Below are 19136 nucleotides of genomic sequence, written 5' to 3'. Positions count from 1 at the left end.
CTAATTTACACTCCCACCAACAGTGTATACACTGTTTTTTTTTTTTTTTTTTTTTTTCTACACAACCTCACCAGCATCTGTTATTCTTTGAGTTTTCAATAATAACCATTCTGACTGGTGTGAGATGGTATGGTACCTCATTGTGGTTTTGATTTGCATTTTTCCAATGATCAGTGATGTTGAGCTTTTTTTCATGATTGTTGGCTGCATGTATGTCTTCTTTTGAAAAATGTCTGTTTGTGTTCTTTGCCCACTTTTCAATGGGGTTGTTTGTTTTTTCTTGTAAGTTTGTTTAAGCTCCTTATAGAGGCTGGATATTAGACCTTTGTCAGATGCAAAGTTTGCAAAAATGTTCTCTCATTCGGTAGGTTGTTTACTGTGTTGATAGTTTCTTTTGCTCTGCAGAAGCTCTTTAGTTTAATTAGATCCCATTTGTCAATTTTTGCATTTGGTGTCTTCATCATGAAATCTTTACCTGTGCCTATGTCCTGAGTGATATTGTCTAGGCTGTCTTCAAGGGGTTTTTATAGTTTGGGGTTTTACATTTAAGTCTTTAATCCATATTGAGTTAATTTTGGTATATAGAGTAAGGAAAGGGTCCAGTTTCAATCTTCTGCATATGGCTAGCCAGTTATCCCAGCACCATTTATTGAAAAGGGAATCCTTTCCCCATTGCTTGTTTTTGTCAGGTTAGTCAAAGATCAGATAGTTGTAGGTGTGCAGTCTTATTTCTCAGTTCTTTATTCTGTTCCATTGGTCTATGTGTCTGTTTTTGTACCAGTATCATGCTGTTTTGGTTACTGTAGCCCTGTTGTATAGTTGGAAGTTGGGTAGGGTGATGCCTTCAGCTTTGTTCTTTCAAGCAAATCATCTTTGATGTATGAATTTACATGGACTTGGACATTTACATGTAGTTGTTTCTGAATTCTCTTTCACTATGTTATTTATCAGCCACTGCACCAATACTACATTTTTTTTTTTATTTGAGAAAGAAGCCTTAGACTATCTTGATAGCTGTATGGAAAATTTTCCCTCCTTAATCTTCTCCATAATTCTCTTGATTATTCTTGGCTTCTTAGGCTTACCCCTGAATTTTAGAATCAAGTTGTGAGGGTCTGTGGAAAACCCTATTGCAATTTTGAGTAGATTGCATTACATATATTGGAGGTTTTGCATCCACAAACATGGCGAATATTCAGGCCTTTTTATGTATTTTAATAAAGTTTTATAATTTTCCATATAGGCACTGTACTTTTCTGTTAGTTTTGATTAAAGTTATAATAAAGACTTGTTGCTAATATGGGCCAGGCACAGTGGCTCATGCCTGTAATCCCAGCACTCTGTGAGGCCAAGGTGGGCAGATCACTGGAGCCCAGGAGTTCAAAACCAGCCTGGCCAAAATGGTGAAACCTCATCTCTACTAAACATACAAAATTACCTGGGCGTGGTGGTGGATGCCTGTAATCCCAGCTACTCAGGAGGCTGAGGCAGGAGAATGGCTTGAACCCAGAAGGCAGAAGTTGCAGTGAGCCGAGATAGTGCCACTGCACTCCAGTCTGGGCAACAGAGCTAGACTCCATCTCAAAAAAAAAAAAAAAATTGTTGCTAATATTGAGATGGTGTTTGTTCCCTTGACCTTGACCCCCTTCGTGGACAGGAATGGAGTGGCTCATTTCACTCAGCCTGCAGTCCATGGATGGCTAAGTGTTAACGGCTCAGTGAAGGGTCAGGGTGACAGCCTCCTGCACCTGCCCTTTTTGACACTGAGTTCTTGTTTGGTGTCCAGGGAGAATCAGGTCAAATGAACTGTTTGAAAGATGAATGCGGAAGACTTTATTGAGCAGTGGAAGTGGCTCTTGGTGAAAGGGTAGCTGAAAAGGGGATGGTGCGGGAAAAGGGTGATCTTTCCCTGAAGCCCAGCTGTCTCTGGCTGGGCTCCCTTCTGAAACTGCACCGTCTGAAGTTAGCCACATTTATCCATAGCCTCTGATGCTTAGTTGCTTCTCTGCTCGCTGCTTGGCTGCTTGTATCCCCGCCAGTCAGCTGCTTGTGCTTCTCTTTTCCTTTTTTTTCTGCCAGCTGGTCTGGTTTTTATGGGCACAGGATAGGGGGCAGGGTGGGCCAAAAGGCAATTATTTGGGAGGAAAAATGGGGTCAGCTGTTTTCACTTAGGGCCAAGGTTCCAGGCTTGAGGGTGAGGTTTAGCCAGAAGCCCAGCCCTTCAAGATCAGCTGTTTTCATTTAGGTTAGGGGTTCCAGGCTTGAGGGTGGGGTTTAGCCAGGAGCTCAGCCATTCTGTATCAATATGTGTGAGAGGACTTTCAAAAATTATTTTTTCTAAGGGGGTGTGGCTTTTTTGCATATTGATCTCATATTCAACAATGTTGCTAAGCTCTCTTTATTAGATACTTTATTGGATTTGCTTGAATTTCTTAAGCAGACAACTATATAACCTATAAATCATACTTTTCTTGTTTTCTAACTTTCATACCTTCTAATTTGTTTTTCTTGTCTCATTATATTGACAGGTGGCTTCAGTACAATGTTGAATGGAGATGGCAAAAGATATCTTTGTTTTGTTGCCAATTTTGAAAGGAAAATGTTGAATGAATTAACATTAAAAATAATGCTTCTGGAGTTGGGTTATTGGTAGCAACTCTTTATCATGTTCAGGAAATTCCTCCCTATTCCTACTTTGCTAAGATAAAAAAATGAGTTGTGAATTACTTTACATTTTCATACATATATACACATATACACACACACATATATATATATATATTTTTTTTTCCCTGGAGTCTCACTCTGTCACACAGGCTGGAGTGCAGGGGTGCAATCTTGGCTCACTGCAACCTCCACCTCCCAGGTTCAAGTGATTCTTTTGCCTCAGCCTCCTGAGTAGCTGGGACTACAGGTGTGCACCACTATGCCTGGCTAATTTTTGTATTTTTAGTAGAGATGGGGTTTCGCTATGTTGGTCAGGCTGGTCTTGCACTCCTGACCTCGTGATCTGCCCACCTCAGCCTCCCAAAGTGCTGGGATTACAGGCGTGAGCCACTGCATCCAGCCACATTTTCTAATATCAAGGCATCTTTACATTTATGGTATCAACCCAATATGTTTATTATGCATATTGTGAAAACACATTGAAATTGGTTTAATAATACTATATGTAGAATTTATCATTTTTTTATTCCTTATTAGATTGGTCTGGTATTTTCTTTTCTATGGCTTTGTCAGGTTTTGGTATCAAAATTTTATTAGCTCATAATGGACTAGGGTGCTTTTTTTCTTTTTCTATGCTTTGCAACCATTTGAATAGAGGTTATTTGTCCATGAAGATTTGGTAAGTCTTACCAGCCAAAACTTTGAACTGTTTGCATATTTATTTAGAAATAAGAATTTAAATTATTTCATGGTTTTAAATACATTCATATTATTTTTGAATTAATACAATTTTATAATTTATTAAAAAGCATTTCAGCTCTATAATTTTGCTGTTTTTCAAGTTTTAAAAATACTGAGCTTTGTATTATTTAAAAATTTTGCACATAAAGTAAAATTTTCTTGGTATGTTTATCATACATTTAAATGTACTTCAGCCAGGTGCCGTGGCTCAGGCCTGTAATCCCAGCATTTTGGGAGGCCGAGGTGGGCAGATCACCTGAGGTCGGGAGTTTGAGACCAGTCTGACCAACATGGAGAAACCCCGTCTCTACTAAAAATACAAAATTAGCTGGGCATAGTGGCGCATGCCTGTAATGCCAGCTACTTGGGAGGCTGAGGCAGGAGAATCACTTGAACCTGGGAGGTGGAGGTTGTGGTGAGCCAAGATTGTGCCATTGCAGCCTGGGCAACAAGGTGAAACTCCGTCTTAAATAAATGTACTTCAATTAAAATCATACAAAATGTAACTATACTGTTTTGCTAAATTACATTACAGAGAGTTTGCATGAGTTTATACCTATATTGCAAATATCATTATTTAAAAGAAATCTTTGTCAACAAAGGAAAATGTAAAATCATGTATTATTTTAATTTTCATCTTTTATTGAATTAAAAATTAATTTATTGAAGAAAGTGTTTCAGCCAAGTTTTTTAATGTTCATAGTATTCTTAGGATTTAAAAAATTCTACTGAAACTGTAATTATAATCTCCATATTCATAGCCTTGTTTCTTTTCTCTTTTTTCATTGTCAATTTTACCGGAAATTTATCTATTTTACTATTGTTCTATAGAACTAGGTTTTTGTTTTGTTGACCCTTTCTATGATTTCTTTGTATCCAGATCCATTTTTAGCATTATAGTTGTACATATAACACACATATATATTTTTCCTTTTCCTTTTCTTTCTTCACTTTGTTTTAGATCTAAGTCTTTTTTATTTTGGATGAGGGAGACTACAGAGAAAGGATTTGCTAGCCTTGACCTACTTCTGATATTACCCAGATTATTCATGCAGATGTGTGTGATAAGAAAAAGGTGAACACAGAGTTACTCTGTTTGGGGCTTTCATTGTAGCCTGGTCCTTGCAGGAGGCTGCTGCACGCAAACCCAAATTCTCTCCATTCTTGGAGTCTCCTTATGCCACCTGCACTCTGAAGAGTGTTATTATTATTACTTTTTTACTAAATTGGGCTGCCCCACCCACCTTTGTCACTGGCCTTTTAAAATAGAAAGGTTTCCTAAGGAGAATGCTTTTTTTTTTTTTTTCCCCTAGCCAAGGGGAAAAACACTGGAGAGGCACAAATACCCCATTTCAAGGAGGAAGAAAACTATGCCTGGAGGCATCTGCAAAACTTTCCCGAAAAGGCTGAGTTCTCTCAGGGTATTGTTTCACCAAAATACTGTCTTTGAATCAGTCTCTACCTTAATAGACTGGAGGGAAAGTTTCCAACAGATTGTTTTGCTGATAGTTTTGATTACTCTCGAACAGAAAATTTCAAAAGCTTTTTGCCAGAGGGAAGAGAACAGAGGGAGGAAGAGAGAACTCTTCCATGAGTGTGCCATGACTGGGGAAACTTTTGAACAAATAATAGTGCCAAAGGCAGTGACAGCCAATTTTTCCACCCTAAATGCTTCTCAAATTATAGTCCTTGGATCACTAGCTTATATCAATAGTCTGACAAAGTCTATGGTGTCCTTCCAGATGTTAACGTAAAACCTGAACTTGAAATATCCATCACAATGTTTCATTTTGCTGAACTTTTTCTGAGACACAGTCTTGTTCTGTTGCCCAGGCTGGAGTGCAGTGGTGCAGTCTTGGCTCACTGCAACCTCTCCCTCCCAAGTTCAAGAGATTCTTATGCCTCAGCCTCCCGATAGCTGGGACTACAGGCATGCACCACCATGCTGGCTAATTTTTGTATTTTTAGTAGAGACAGGGTTTTACTAGAGACAGACATGTTGGTCAGGCTGGTCTCAAACTCTTGGCCTCAAGTGATCTGCCCACCTTGGCTTCCCAAGGTGCTAGGATTACAGGTGTGAGCCACCATGCCTGGCTTCATTTTGCTGAACATATATGTATATATATGTTTAAAAATTTTAAAACTTTTTAAGAGACAGGGTCTGGCTGTTGCCCAGGCTGGAGTGCAGTGGCACAATGGCAGCTCACCGCAGCTTCGAACTCCTGGGCTCAAGTGCTCCTCTTGCCTCAGCCTCCCAAAGTGCTGGGATTACAAGCATGAGCCACTGTGGCTAAGTATATATTTGTCATGTTTGACAGTGCCAGCCGTCTTTGGGTCTTTACCTCTGCTGAAGTCATTTGAAGAAACAAATCTAAAGAAATACTGCTTGGCAGAGGGTAGGAGAGAAAGGTTAGGACAGAAAGCATCAGGATGACTCTCCAGGAAAGGGAATGTCTGAATGACAAGAGGACTACAGACAGGAGAAAACATTCAAGAAAATTTATCAAGCTATTCTTTGTTCCTGTTGAAACCTCATCATCAATGTGAGTGTCTTCAGAAGCCCACTCAAATATATTATTTTACTTTGATAAAAGACAACTTGGAACCATATAAAAGACTGCACTGGTACCATTATTCCATTTTACAGATGAGAAAAGTAGCTCATTTGGAACATAATGAGCTAGGTTTTATGGATTAATCTAGATGCTGAACTGAATTCTGTATTGTATTTCATTTTCTCTGTCCTTTTCCACTGGATGTACATACCTACATTTAATTTTAAAGTTATCGATCTAAAGCTGGCTGCAGAAGCTGTCTCATTCAGACAGGTCCACGCTTGTCAGGAAGACAGGTCTGTCCAGGCAGACCTTTCAGTTTGTTCTATATTTCATTTCAGGCCACAGCAGACCAAATAAAGAGGAAATGAAGTGTTTTATAGCAAATAACTTACTTCTGAATACACATGTCTTGTACGGACAGGCCTCCCAATTTGATGTTAGAAGGGGCCACAGAGTAGTTAAGATAGTTAACATGTAGTCAAAACAGAAGCAACTGTATTCCTTAAGAAGGTTAGAGACAAAATCAACATATTGAAAATATTCAAGTTGAGTGGTAGGTAAGAAACTCCTTTTACTTTACCTTTGATTTACGGGGAAAGGCTAAACGTGGAAATAATTAATTTTAAAATGTCCTTATATTAGATATAGAAGTATTGGTGTTAAGAAATCTGATAGTAAGTAGAGCGTATAGGAAGAAAGAGACAAGAAAATAAGCTAATAAGTGATTTTTCTGACTTGAGTAGAGCTATGGTTAAAAATATATGGGAATCTCTTTCGAGTATATTTTTTTCTTACCAATATATACTTTTTATGATACTTAGGTTTTATAGTGAACATTTGCCTATTCATCCCAATATAATATTTCTTATAGTTTGGTATCAACCCCTATCATTATTTGTGAGATAAGGGAGTGGTTTGTATTCATGGGTATACATATTTATACACATTTCTGCATGCTGTACACAAACATAGCAGCATTGTGCATGAACATATTAGCACTGTGCATGTACTAAAATTTCATTTTTTTCACATAGTAGGTTATAAAATAAATCATATATTGGTAGGAAAGGTATAGAAAGCAAAGTTATTTAAAGTGGATTTTTAAAAAAGATTCGAATGATTTTTCTTTTTTTTTTTAAAAAGATTAGAACCATTGTTTTAAAAAGGAAACAGCTTTAGATAGTAAATTATTTACAGCCAGGACTCAGCCCTGAGCATCCTGTGAAAACCACACGAGCTTGGTCAAAGTTCTAAGCAGTCACTGGTGGGAGATGGTCATGGTCCCGTCACAGCATAACTCAGTTGAGGCTTGAAAAGTTTCCATCCAACTACGGTTTGCAGTGACCTTTCTCTTCTGCAAAGCCCACGGTTACCGGGTGGCCACCAACATAGCCCTGCCTCGCTGTCCTGCGTTTCTCTCAATCAGATCAGTTCTGCCGAGTCCCCATGCCTTACTGCTGGCGTGCTGTGTCCTCTGTGCCATTTCAAGGCGAGGGCTCCTGAAACTTTTACACACACGCTGCTACTTTTGACATGCGGTGGTGGCCTTAGCTGTGGAGCGAGAGTCCGATAATTCTGATCACTCCGGAAATCCTGGGAAGCCAGAAGTGGGAGATGGGTGTGGTGAGGTGGCGTGGCTAGGGAGACCCCACCGAGTGGGTGTTGTTACAAGACCTGGGCGAATCCCTGTGGCTGCCACTCTCCTGAGAATGACTCCTAGGCCTTAGTCCCAAGCCGCTCCCTCCCACACCTCCAGGTGTGCAGTCCCCGCCCTTAATTACTCTCACTAAAATTGATAGTTTACACTTGCGAAGCTACACTGGGAAAGCGGAAGAGAAATTTATAATCATGGATATGGAGAACTAGGGGAGCAGACACACTTGCTTTGGTTTACAGATCCAGTGAAGTGAAAAATCAGAACTAGAAACGTATGCACCTTCCTAGCAGCAAAGCCACCCTGCGTTCTTCGCAGCCTCCAGTGCAGGGCGGCGCTGGGAGAAACTTTGCGCCTTCTGGAAAGTTTAGAAAGTGAGCCACGAAAGAGAGGCCACATTTCGGGGGATTTGCGGGCCCCGCGATGTTTGCCAGAGCTTTTCGAGTGGGAAGAGGAGAGCGACAACGTGAAAATGCCCCGTGCCGGGGCGTCCACCGGAGTCCTGCCAGCTGTCGGGCGCTGGGGTGAGCGCAGGAGGGGCGGGGGTGGGACCAGAGCTGGCGGCCACGGGTCTCCCGCCGCGGGTGTGTCGGCTCGGGGGCGGGGCGGGGGAGGCTGCTGAGATAATGAATGGGTAGCCACCCCCCAGCCCCGGCCCTGCCACCACTGTGGGCTGTAGAGCCAATGAATGGAGGAGGGGGCGCAGAGGTCAGGGGCGCTGGGGGCGCCACACCAGGTAAGCGGTCCAGCTTGGGAGCGGGGAGGGCGGACTCTGGGGGTTCGGGAGTTGCTGACTCGTGCTACGTGGAGCAAGCAGAAAAGAAGGAAGGCGGAGGAAGAGAGGAGGCTGGCGTCGGCGCTGCTCCTCTGGCCCTCCCTCTGCGCCCCCTCCTCCTGCCAGCGCGCCAAAGCCGGGCAGTACGGGCCGATCGGCGGCTGACGCTCCCCGAGTGGCGACTCCGTCTCCAGCCCCGCTGCGGAGCGCAGGCCGGATCTGGGGCGGCCAGGGCCCGGAGCCGCGGAGCCCTCCCCGCCGCCCGGCCGAGCACGGGACCCCGGCGGGGTGGGCGCAGGGGGCGGCCCCGCTCTGGGCGACTGCCGAGGGGCGGGCGGAGGGCCGGGCTCGGCTGGCGGTGGGGCGGGGGCCGCTGGGACTGGGCGCGCGGCCTGAAGTCAGCCCGGGGGCGGCGGGAGCGGGACGCGCGGCGGCGGCGGCGGCGAGCGCAGGTAAAGGGGCCGGCGCGGCGTGTGGGGACTGCGCCCCCTGGGCGCGAAGCCAGAGGCCGCGGCGACGGCTCGGCCGCCACACTGCGCGCTGGGCTCACACTGTCCCGCCGCGGATGGGCTTTGTGGTTGGGGGCGCGCGTGCGAGTGCCAGTGAGAGTGTGGGTGCGCGCGCTGGGCCGCGGCGCGGGTGGGTGGCCGTGCGTTCTTGCGAGCCGGCCTGCAGGAGGCGAGGCTCCCCTGGCCTCCCGCACCCAGCGGCGGACCGAGCCCCGGGAGGGAAGTTGCCGCAGCCGCCCGGACCGCCGGCCCTCCTGTCCCGCGCCAGGTCAGTGCGCCCCGGGGCCCGCCCAAGTGACACGTAGGTGGCCTCCGGTTACCTGGGTCGGGGTGGGTGCGCGGGAGGGCTTGCGAGGGGCCCTCGAAATTCTCCCAAAACCTCGTCCCGCTGGACGTGCACCTCCGAGGGGTCCCTGCGCCCCTGGGGCTCCCGTACCTCTCGCTTCCCATTGACGACTCGGTTGTCCCCCATCACCGGGCTGAGGACTTTTAACTAAGTTTCTGTCCAGCCGCCTAACAAACGTGCTTAGCAAGTAACAGGAGGTTATAAGGCAAGGGAGGGACCTGGCTTTGAGTTGATGGTTTTGAAATCGACGGCTCCTTTGACTTGCGCAGGACTCCTTTGTGGTGAATGGATTTAAAGTTTATTCTTGTTTTTCTTTGCTGCCATTTGGTCTTTGAAATGTTAAGAGTGAAGGCCTTCAGGACTTGCTGCTGCCTGCTGTCTGGGGCCTGAGGTTGTGGCTCTCCGCTTCTGCTCTCCTCTGTTCATTTTTGTTGAAATCGGTGGATTGTTTCATAAATGTGGGTGCTGGCTTGTTTCACTATGGACGCGTCGTTTCTTATGGGTTAGATAGATATTGGTAAACATAAATATTGAAAACGTAAATGATGATCACAGCGAAATCCTCTATTCCTTCAGGCTCTAACAGTTTGTTTTTCACGTATTTGCATAAGTGTGTTTGCTCAGCTAAGCATAACTGGTAAGCTAGAGGTCTGTGATTCAGAGTCTACAGTTCTGGTTAAGGGGAGACTGTGCACTTGGAAAATGCGAAGTTTTTAAAGAAGTTATTCCCTTGCCAGATAGAAGAGTGAGTCCCAAGGAAAAAGGGTGCATGTTAGAGGTATGGTTATTTGAACCAAACTAAACATCATTAAAATACACAGGGAGGTAGAATGTCACCTAGTTGTTTCTGCCCTTGATTTCCATATCCCAGTAGGAGCGAGTATAATTGCCCCAAATGCAAAAGTATGAATAATAATCAGCATTGTAAGTATATTAAGGTTGCATTTTTTTTCTTGATACTTCTCTAATTTGAGGATAAAAGCACCAAGTGGCAAGAGAAGGAGGTAGCTTGAGGCAGGAAGGCACAGGCGAGGAGCGAGGAGGGAAGGCTGGGTTGTCATCATCCGAGCCCGCAAGGCACACCACGTCCCCTAGCGGCGCGACCTCAGCCAGTCGGGTCAGCTCACTCAGCTCCTGGTCTCCGTCTCCCCATCCGGAAAATGGAAGGGGTTGGTGATCATTGCTGTTCCTTCCAGCTTCCCAAATAGATAGAAGCCGGTGGGAGGTTATCTTATGTTAGAGCAGTCGGAAAAGGTAGGAGGGGGGAGTGAGAGGTCCAGAGGGCCAGGAAGATGGAAGAAAACCAGCAACAGAGGATGCCTGGAGGAGAAAAATCCTCGAGCTGGGAGCTCATTTCCTCTGTTTGTTTTTTTTTTTCTTTTCCTCAAGGGACTCAATAATACTCCCCCCCACTCCCCCGATCAATCTCTTGTTACCTTTATTTAAAGCTTGTGAGTTTGCTTAGCTAATGCACTAAGGTGAGGTCAAGGTGATCCTTGCAGTCTGACTTCTACTAGGCATCACTTGACCCATTTGCATCATTGTCTCTCCGGGGAACAGCTCCTGTCCAGGTCTGTGGGCACTCAGCATGGATTTCAGTCTCCCTGTGAGTGATGGGAAAGAAATAACAGAGGGAAGAATGTAAGTGGCGGCCCTTTCGGAACTTCTATTTTTGTTCAAACCTAATCTTTTCCAAAAAGTAATTTGATTTTTTTTTTGTTTGTTTGTTTCAAATTATACCATAGACTCTGCAAGGTTTTACTGAATCTATTCCATTAGTGACCTCCTGGAACACTCAAAGAATAAAAATCTCACTTGCTCAGTGTTTTTGATACACAGTGACATTCAGTCTGAAGTAAGTGATATTTAGGGCCAAGAATCATTTCAAGTGCTTAGTATGGAAAGTTGCAATCTGGGCAGAATACACTGTATCATTTTCACTGGGAAGCTCCAAGTGGTCAGCAGATAACAGAACTTTTAGAATTTAGTTTGAGGTCAAGATTTTAATGTCTGTGCTTGATGTGTGGCCTCTCTTCCTTTTCTTTGATGTTTTGGTATCAATATGCCTACACCCTTGAGGAACGTTATTTATTTTAAAAGCTGAACTGTGATGTAATAAAAACTTAAACATAAGCTCTTGGTTTAAAGTGCAATAGTCTTCTCTGGCCTTAAGTCAGCATCATACTACTGTTTGGTTTCTTATTTTTACATATCATGTTATCCTCTTATTTAAATATCCCGGGCCAGGTGTACTGGCTCATGCCTGTAATCCCAACACTTTGGGAGGCTGAGGCAGGAGGATTGCTTGAAGCCAGGAGTTTGAGACCAACCTGGGCAACATAGTGAGACTGTCTCTACAAAAAAATAAAAACATTAGCTGGGTATGGTGGCATGTGCGTGTAGTCTCAGCTACTTGGGAGGCGGAGGAGGGAGGATGGCTTCAGCTCAGGATTCAAGGCTGCAGTGAGCTGTGATTATGCCATTGCACTACAGCTTGGGTGACAGAGAGACTGTCTCTTAAAAAAAAAAAATCTTAGGGAAAACTATTATGGATGTCTTAGAAAGCTGAAAGAAAAGGAGGCAATTCTATTTCAGCAAACAATTATTGAATTCCTTTCATGTGGTAGATGCAAGAATGGTGAAAAGGAAGCTCCAGAAAGAACTGCAACGCAGTGGGGAAAGATGCAGTGAGCCTCACGGTTTATACTGAATATGTATATGCAGTGTTGTGTACTGGGTGGTAGCTGTAGTGTCCAAGAACTTTGGCATGCCAGGGGATGGAGAATTACGTTTTGATTCAGGGGACGACTTTATAAATGTGGCTTGAAGAATAACATATCTTTTAAAAGATGAATGGTGGGGGAATGAAGACAAAGTGAGAGTGTGGGGTGATGAAGCCTGGAAAGTTACAAAGGGACAAATTGTGGGGGACCTCTGATGTTATTTTAAGGAGCTGTGCTACATGGGGATAGGAAGGCGAGGAGGACGTATTACATAACCTCAAGATGCAGAAAGACACTGAGTAACACGTATTGGGGCAGAGTGAGGGGTGCGATGATGGACGGAGTACTGGGCTTTTATTCCACTACAATCCATGTAACTTACGGCTGCTACGTTTTAAGACACTATTGCCAGTTTACTCAAATTATATAAAGGTTGTAGAATAAACTAATAAGTGGTTTCTTCCTCCCTACTCTCCACAAATTGATAGTGCTTTATACTTTTGAGAAATTTAATTTAGTAAAAATTAATGATGCTATTGTGTTACAGCTGGACCTTGTGGAGCCTTTTGAACATGTGGGGTTGAAGTCATTCTGCAGGCACAGAGCTGTCCAAGAGAACATTTTTTTTCCCTCTCTTTTTTGTTTAGGGAAGGGCTTGCTGGTTAATGCTAATTTAAACATGACTCTTCTGGCAGCTGGCATTCTTGACCCTGTTTATGTTATACATGGTATTTAACCACAGTGATTGGGTATTTGCAGCACAGAAGAAAAAGAATTATTATTAGTTTGAAACCGGCATTAATGCCTCTGTAAATGATAGGGCAAGGCAGTAGATGAAAGGAGAGAGGGAAGCCGAGTAGCACCCTCGGTACTGCAGTGAGAGATGACATAACCATGAGAATTCTTTAAGTTTAACTTCCAGTAGAAGTAACTTGCTTTCAATATATTTTAAATCCCTAGAGCTAAAGCATTTAACTCATTATCTTCACTCCGTGGGATCCATTTGGGAGAGGTATTCAGGAGCTTTATAGGTTCACACTTGCTCCCCAGTACCTCTTGTGTCACAGGAGGATATACATCAGTTTTCAGTTGCATGTCAGAGGTGGAACTGACTTGGATGTCTTTGAATTGCTGTTGAATCTGGAGATGCCAGGGTACCCAGGAGACAGACAGGAAAAAGAAGAGGCTGGGCACGGTGGCTCATGCCTGTAATCCCAGCACTTTGGGAGCCCGAGGCGGGTGGATCACCTGAGGTCAAGAGTTTGAGACCAGCCTGGCTAACATGGTGAAACTGTGTCTCTACTAAAAATACAAAAAATTAGCCAGGTGTGGTGCTGGGCGCCTGTAATCCCAGCTACTCAGGAGGCTGAGGCAGGAGAATCACTTGAACCCAGGAGGGAGAGGTTGCAGTGAGCCAAGATTGTGCCATTGCACTCCAGCCTGGGCGGACAGAGTGAGACTCCATCTCAAAAAACTTAAAAAAAAAAGGAAAAGAAAAAGAAACTGGCTGAATTTCTTTCAGTTACCTTGTGAATTCAATTTAATGAATGATCTTCCTAGCAGTTTGCTTTATCTTCTGCAAGGGAACTTAGATTTGGCATGTTTAATAAATTAAGTTAATTAAGTTGGAGAAGCCCAAGGTTAGTATACTTTATTTTAGGATACATTTTTGGTGGGAGAGGAGGAGGGGTGGCATGGTGGTGATGATGATTTTATTCAAACTCCTTGGCATTTTTTAGCAGGTTAGTATGATTTCAAAGTAGTGTTGTTGTATTATCAACTTGTGGGGCTGGGCCAAAGAATATTGTCTTAATACTTGCATGTCCCTGTCATCTAATCAGTGCTATAGAAACTTTAACCCTGAAGTCCATGTAAAATTCTAATTATTTTTTTCCAGAAATGAAAGAGAACTATTTTACTACATTCATGGATTTAGGTTATAATTTATTTTATTTTTGTGGTAGTGTTTAAAAAAAGTGATATAATGACAGGGCAGACCCTTAACTTTAGTCCTGTGCTAAAACAAACATGCAATAAGCTTGCATGAGGCAGGGCAAGCTGTGTTTGTTATATTATGAAAATAAAGGAAAATGTTTTCAAAACCAGCCTTTTCTCTAGAAGAAAAAAATTTGACTAATAATACCTGGCCATGGGTGGGATTTCTAGCTGTTGGTTGAAGGAAATTTTGTTCATTATGGCCATTATGTGTGCTATGTTTCTTAGAGTTTAGGATTTGCTATGCTGAGATTGCTACTGTGAACCATTCCTTTTATAGCAAGTTTCCCTGTATTCATTACCTTATGTGTCTGAACAATGCTCTAGATTAGACTTTATATTGATCTGTTCTACTAAATTTTCTTCCCCTATGTCTAGGTGGTTCTCTTTGACCAACTTTTAATTGCCCTGATTCTGAAATTCTGCCCTAATTGAAGAATATTCCTGGGTCTTTGGAGGGAGAAATGGTTCAGGGGCAGAGGAAACTTTTTCCCCCCATCTCAGGAGCATGTAACTGACTGCCTGCTATATACCAGGCTTTGTGCTAGTTACTAGGGTGAGTGTGAATAAGGCAGGATTCCCACCCTCCAGGAGGAGCTTACACACGATTAACAGATAATTACAATTCAGTGTAAACAAGTGTTATGAGAAAGATAACTTTGCGGGAGCACCAAGCGGGGCACTTGACCTTCAGCAGTGAGGTGGTGGAGGTCAGGGAATGCTCCTGGAAGGTTAGGATCTGGAAGGACCCTGGGAGATAAACTAAGCCTAGAAGAGGTAAAAAAGGGATCAAGAGGCTTTCTATCTCCAGTTTTGCTACTCCTGGGTAGGTCAAAGTGCCTCTCTTTTTACATCTGGAAAATAAGAATAAGAACTGATATCTGGTTGGTAATTCTAGTTTTCATTTACTGTGTGTTCCTTAATCCTTTATGTTACTCTTTCTTCCATATTCAGTAGGCATTTGTACCCACCCTGTACTGGGAAGATAGCACTGCAGGAAACAAGATGTGGACGGACCCCTTCTCTCATGGAGCTTGCCTTCTATCATATGACATTAGTAAGAGAAGTTCTTTCAGAATGCCTTCAAACTCAGGCATATATATCTTGTTATTCTTCCATTTTAGGAACATTTTCTCCAAGGTAGTCTCAATGCTTGAGGTGAGTTGGCCTTTCTCTCTTAGGGAAGGAGACCACAGAGCCTGGTAATCTTTTCATTTTATATGCTTGAAATATTTCGCTAGGATTTGTCTGTTTTAAAGTCTAGAGATAGACATAGCTGTGTTTTATCTGTAGCCCTGCCTTGCTTCCATCTCATTTTCCCTATTCTTACTTTTAACCCAACTTGTGTTTGAGATTCTTTGCTCAGTGTATAGTTTGCTTTCTAGAATAATTCAAATCTAGTGCCTGTGGAAAGTCAGACTTATTTTTTATTTATTTGAAATAGGGTCTTGGAGTGCAGTGGCATAATCCTGGCTCACTGCAGCTTTGATCTCCTGGGCTCAAGCTATTCTCCCACTACAGCCTTCCAAGTAGCTGGGACCGCAGGTGTGTCCCACTATGCCTGGCTATTTTTTTCTTTTTCTTTCTTTCTTCTTCTTTCTTTCTTTCTCCCTTTCCTTTCTCTTTCTTTCCTTCCTTTCTTTCTTTCTTTCTTTCTTTCTTTCTTTCTTTCTTTCTTTCTTTCCTTCTTTCTTTCTTTCTTTCTTTCAATGGGCTCTCACTACATTACCCAGGCTGTTCTCAAACTCCTGGGCTCAAGGGATCCTCTCACCTTGGCCTCCCAAACTGTTGGGATGACAGGTGTGAGCCACCGCATCTGGCTAATACTTATTTTGAAGTCACCCTGTCATGGTGCTTTGCTTCACTAATGTATTTCACTTATGATCTTGAAGTCACTCAGGGATACAAACACAACAAAATGCATCCCAACTAGAAGAAGGTAGCTGCATTCATTTACAAAATTTTTTTTTGCAATGATTCAAACACTATAGATGTGTCTAAAGTAAATGTAAAAATCTCTCTCTGCCACTTCAACCTTACCCATCTGATATCAGTTTGTTCCATAGCCTTCCATTGTTGTCCTTTTACTTATACAAACCTACAAAAATTAATATTTATGTGTGTGTGGGATGAGTGTGGATATGTTTATACATATTCATATATATGTTTGTGTGTGTATCTGTCTGTGCCTGCCTCCATTTTCTTTTGCTTTAAAGAGGCTATACTTGAGGCTGCCATCAAGAGTGAGAAGTTTGAAGCTGGAAAAGCTGCGTGGGCCCTTCTTGAACTGGTGCAGCATGACATCACTCAAGAGTTCTTGTCAGAGTGATAATGAATGTCTGGCTATTATAAACGGGAACAAGAAAACTATTTCCAGCTGTGTGACAACCAAGACGACAAAAAGCATTGCAGAGAATATTATTGCCACAAGGACCCTGCTTCATCTGGGTCTCAGACAACGGGAGGAGGGGCATTTTGGAACACGTGTTTGGCATCTGTGAACCTTTTGTTAGGTAGAAAACAAGGCCTGGATGAAAGGCCTATCAACCACTTCTGGAGCAGAGAAGATAGGTAGAGTTATTCATTATAGGCAGGTTTCATTGTAGGAGTAGTCAATGAGGACCCCTGCCTTAGAAGTCTGTAATCAGCAGATGATAAGGATGGTGTGTTCTTACTAAGAGAATAACACAACTGAAACAGAATTGCTTTTTGTTAAGGGGATGCTTTGCCTTCTTGGACTACGATTGTGGGGAGAAGAATTGTTGTCAAGTAAATGGGGCATTCATTCTGTACCCACTATTTATTGTAGTTCCACAGAGAACTGCTTGCTTTACTTTCTGACTAGGCACAGAGAAGTAAAGGTTCAAAGGCTAGGGCAAGATGACTGACTTTTCCAGATTCAGCACAATCTGTTCTCTGGTCACTTTGAGACACTGTCAACTTAGTTTCATGCAACTGATATCTTGGAGAACTTGTGTATCCTTATATTTGGCTGAGGACACAATTTTTTTTCTTTTTTTTATTTTTTTTTTGAGGCAGAGTCTAACTTTATCACCCAGGCTGGAGTGCAATGGCACGATCTTGGCTCACTGCCTCCTGGGTTCAAGCAATTCTCTTGCCTCAGCTTCCAAATAGCTGGGACCACAGGCATGCGCCACCATGCCTGGCTAATTTTTTTTGTATTTTTTGGTAGAGATGGGGTTTCGCTATGTTGGCCAGGCTGGTCTTGAACTCCTGGCCTCAAGTGAACCACCCGCCTCGGCCTCTCAAAGTGCTGACTTTACAGGTGCAAGCCACCATGCCTGGCCTGAGGACACTAAAATTAAAAAAAAAAAATTAAGAAAATATGGTCCCCGCTCTTGAGTAGCTCATGAACATGGAGTGATATGGACTCAAATGATTAAGATCAGGTAGATAGTGATGAATACGGTAAACCAAGGTTCAAACAAAGAGCTGTCTGCATATCTGAGGATGGAAAGGGTAAGTCAGCCTTAGAGGAGGGAAGTGACTTGCAGCAGGATGGCAGCCTTGATGGTCTGTGGAGCTCATTCCATGCAGAAGAGTAATGAGGAAGACCCAGTGAGTGACAGGCTTGGGGAGGAGTGCCTGGAATTGGCGGTTTGTGGCAGGAAGTGGTGGGACCAATCTCAAAGGTTGTGGAGGTAGAAGGGTACTGGAGACTACTGCGGACAAAAAAGGGCATGTTGATGCCATTACCAGACAGGACATGAGAGTATGAAGATTGTTGCAGTGAGGCTTGTTAGTTTTAGACATGTCTAAAACCACGCAGGCAGAGATTTTTCAGCTGGTAGCTGGCAATTTGAGTTTGAAGTTTAGCTGACGAGTCAGTTGGCAGTATTCAGGCATAATTGCTAAATGTAGAAGTAAATGCCAGTAAAATATGTGTGATAAGCTGGAAGGTACTTTTAGAATGAAAAGATTGATATATTTTAACAAGGACAAGACTTATTTCAATTCTTTAGGTTATTTTTCTTTAGCAGATTAAAGTAGTTTTATGGGTTATCAAGCATTTGTTGAGCGTTTACTATGGCTTCTCTTGATAGGTGGTCCTGGGGAGATAGGAAGGAAATGGTGCAAATTTCAACAATATCCCATTGAGGTGAACAACAAATCCCTGAAACAGCCCATTCCAGCCATTGTTATCTGGAAAAAAATCCTTACAATAATTACGTGGTGATTTGAGGTCTGGTGGAAGTTGCAGATATAGTTTTAATTTACTGTAGGGCTAGTGGCAGTGAGTGTCATATTGCTGTCATATAAAAGATAAACCTTCCAGAAGAACTTTGGAAATTTCAGTAGCCTAAAGACTATGCTTTGAGAAACTCGTAAAGGTTTGTCATAGAGGTTTTAAAAGTCTGATCAAATAATTTTAAGCTTTAGTTGCCTACTAAAAAGTAGGATGCAGTACAAGTTTGTCCTTTACTTGGTAAAAAAAAAAAAAAAAAGTCTTTTTCTAATTAAGAATTTATTTTCACTTTAGATAATTTTATTGGCATGCCTTCTTGCATGTAAGATAGAAAAAAGAAGTTTATTCTTAATTTTCTAAGCCATTATGATTCTTTTAAATTATACTCATTTCAATTTGATAGGAAAAAGCAGTATATGCTCATTTTAAAACATTTGGAATGTACAGGGATTCATGTGTAGTTCCATCACTTAAGATTTACTTTCTTGCTAGGCATGGTGGCTCATGCTAGAAATCCCATCACTTTGGGAGGCCAAGGTGGGCAGATCACTTGAGGTCAAGAGTTCAAGACCAGCCTGGCCAACATGATAAAACCCTGTCTCTACTAAAAATACAAAAATTAGCTGGATGTGCTCTCTTGAACCCAGGAGGCAAAGGTTGCAGTGAGCTGAGTTTGTGCCACTGCACTCCAGCCTGGGTGACAGAGCGAGACTCTGCCTCAAAAAAAAAAAAAAAAAAAATTCTTATTCCATTTTGGGATAATTTCTTGCAGTTTTAAAAATGTTTGCTTTTACGGAATATTTAACAGTATTCTCCTTTGTATCATAAATATGTACACAGGCCATTAAAATCTTTCATTTTTAATTTCTAATGACTACATATTAGTCACACTATTTAATGTGTGTGAGACTAATTAAACATACCTAATTATGTTTAGTCATTCCCTTTCTCTGCTTGCTTC

At 42.7% G+C, this 19136-nt stretch overlaps 1 protein-coding gene across 7 annotated transcripts in view; it reads left to right on the top strand.

The window, feature by feature from the left end:
• Positions 1–8015: 8015 nt before the first annotated feature.
• The window catches only part of LPAR1 (lysophosphatidic acid receptor 1), a 164858-nt gene continuing 153737 nt past the window's right edge, over positions 8016–19136 (top strand). For 2 of the 7 annotated variants that reach the window (XM_032164855.2, XM_032164850.2), the window contains exon 1: positions 8538–8847. The gene's annotated coding sequence lies outside the window, so the exon portion shown is untranslated. Of the gene's footprint in view, positions 8145–8267; positions 8357–8537; positions 8848–8925; positions 9173–10821; positions 10892–19136 lie in introns of those variants that run through there. The other 5 variants (XM_032164853.2, XM_032164848.2, XM_032164847.2 and 2 more) reach the window with 4 other exon arrangements.

This window comes from Hylobates moloch, unplaced genomic scaffold (assembly GCF_009828535.3).
Source record: "Hylobates moloch isolate HMO894 unplaced genomic scaffold, HMol_V3 SCAFFOLD_10, whole genome shotgun sequence".
Lineage (NCBI taxonomy): Eukaryota > Metazoa > Chordata > Mammalia > Primates > Hylobatidae > Hylobates > Hylobates moloch.
This window is presented reverse-complemented; position numbering and strand designations above follow the sequence as displayed.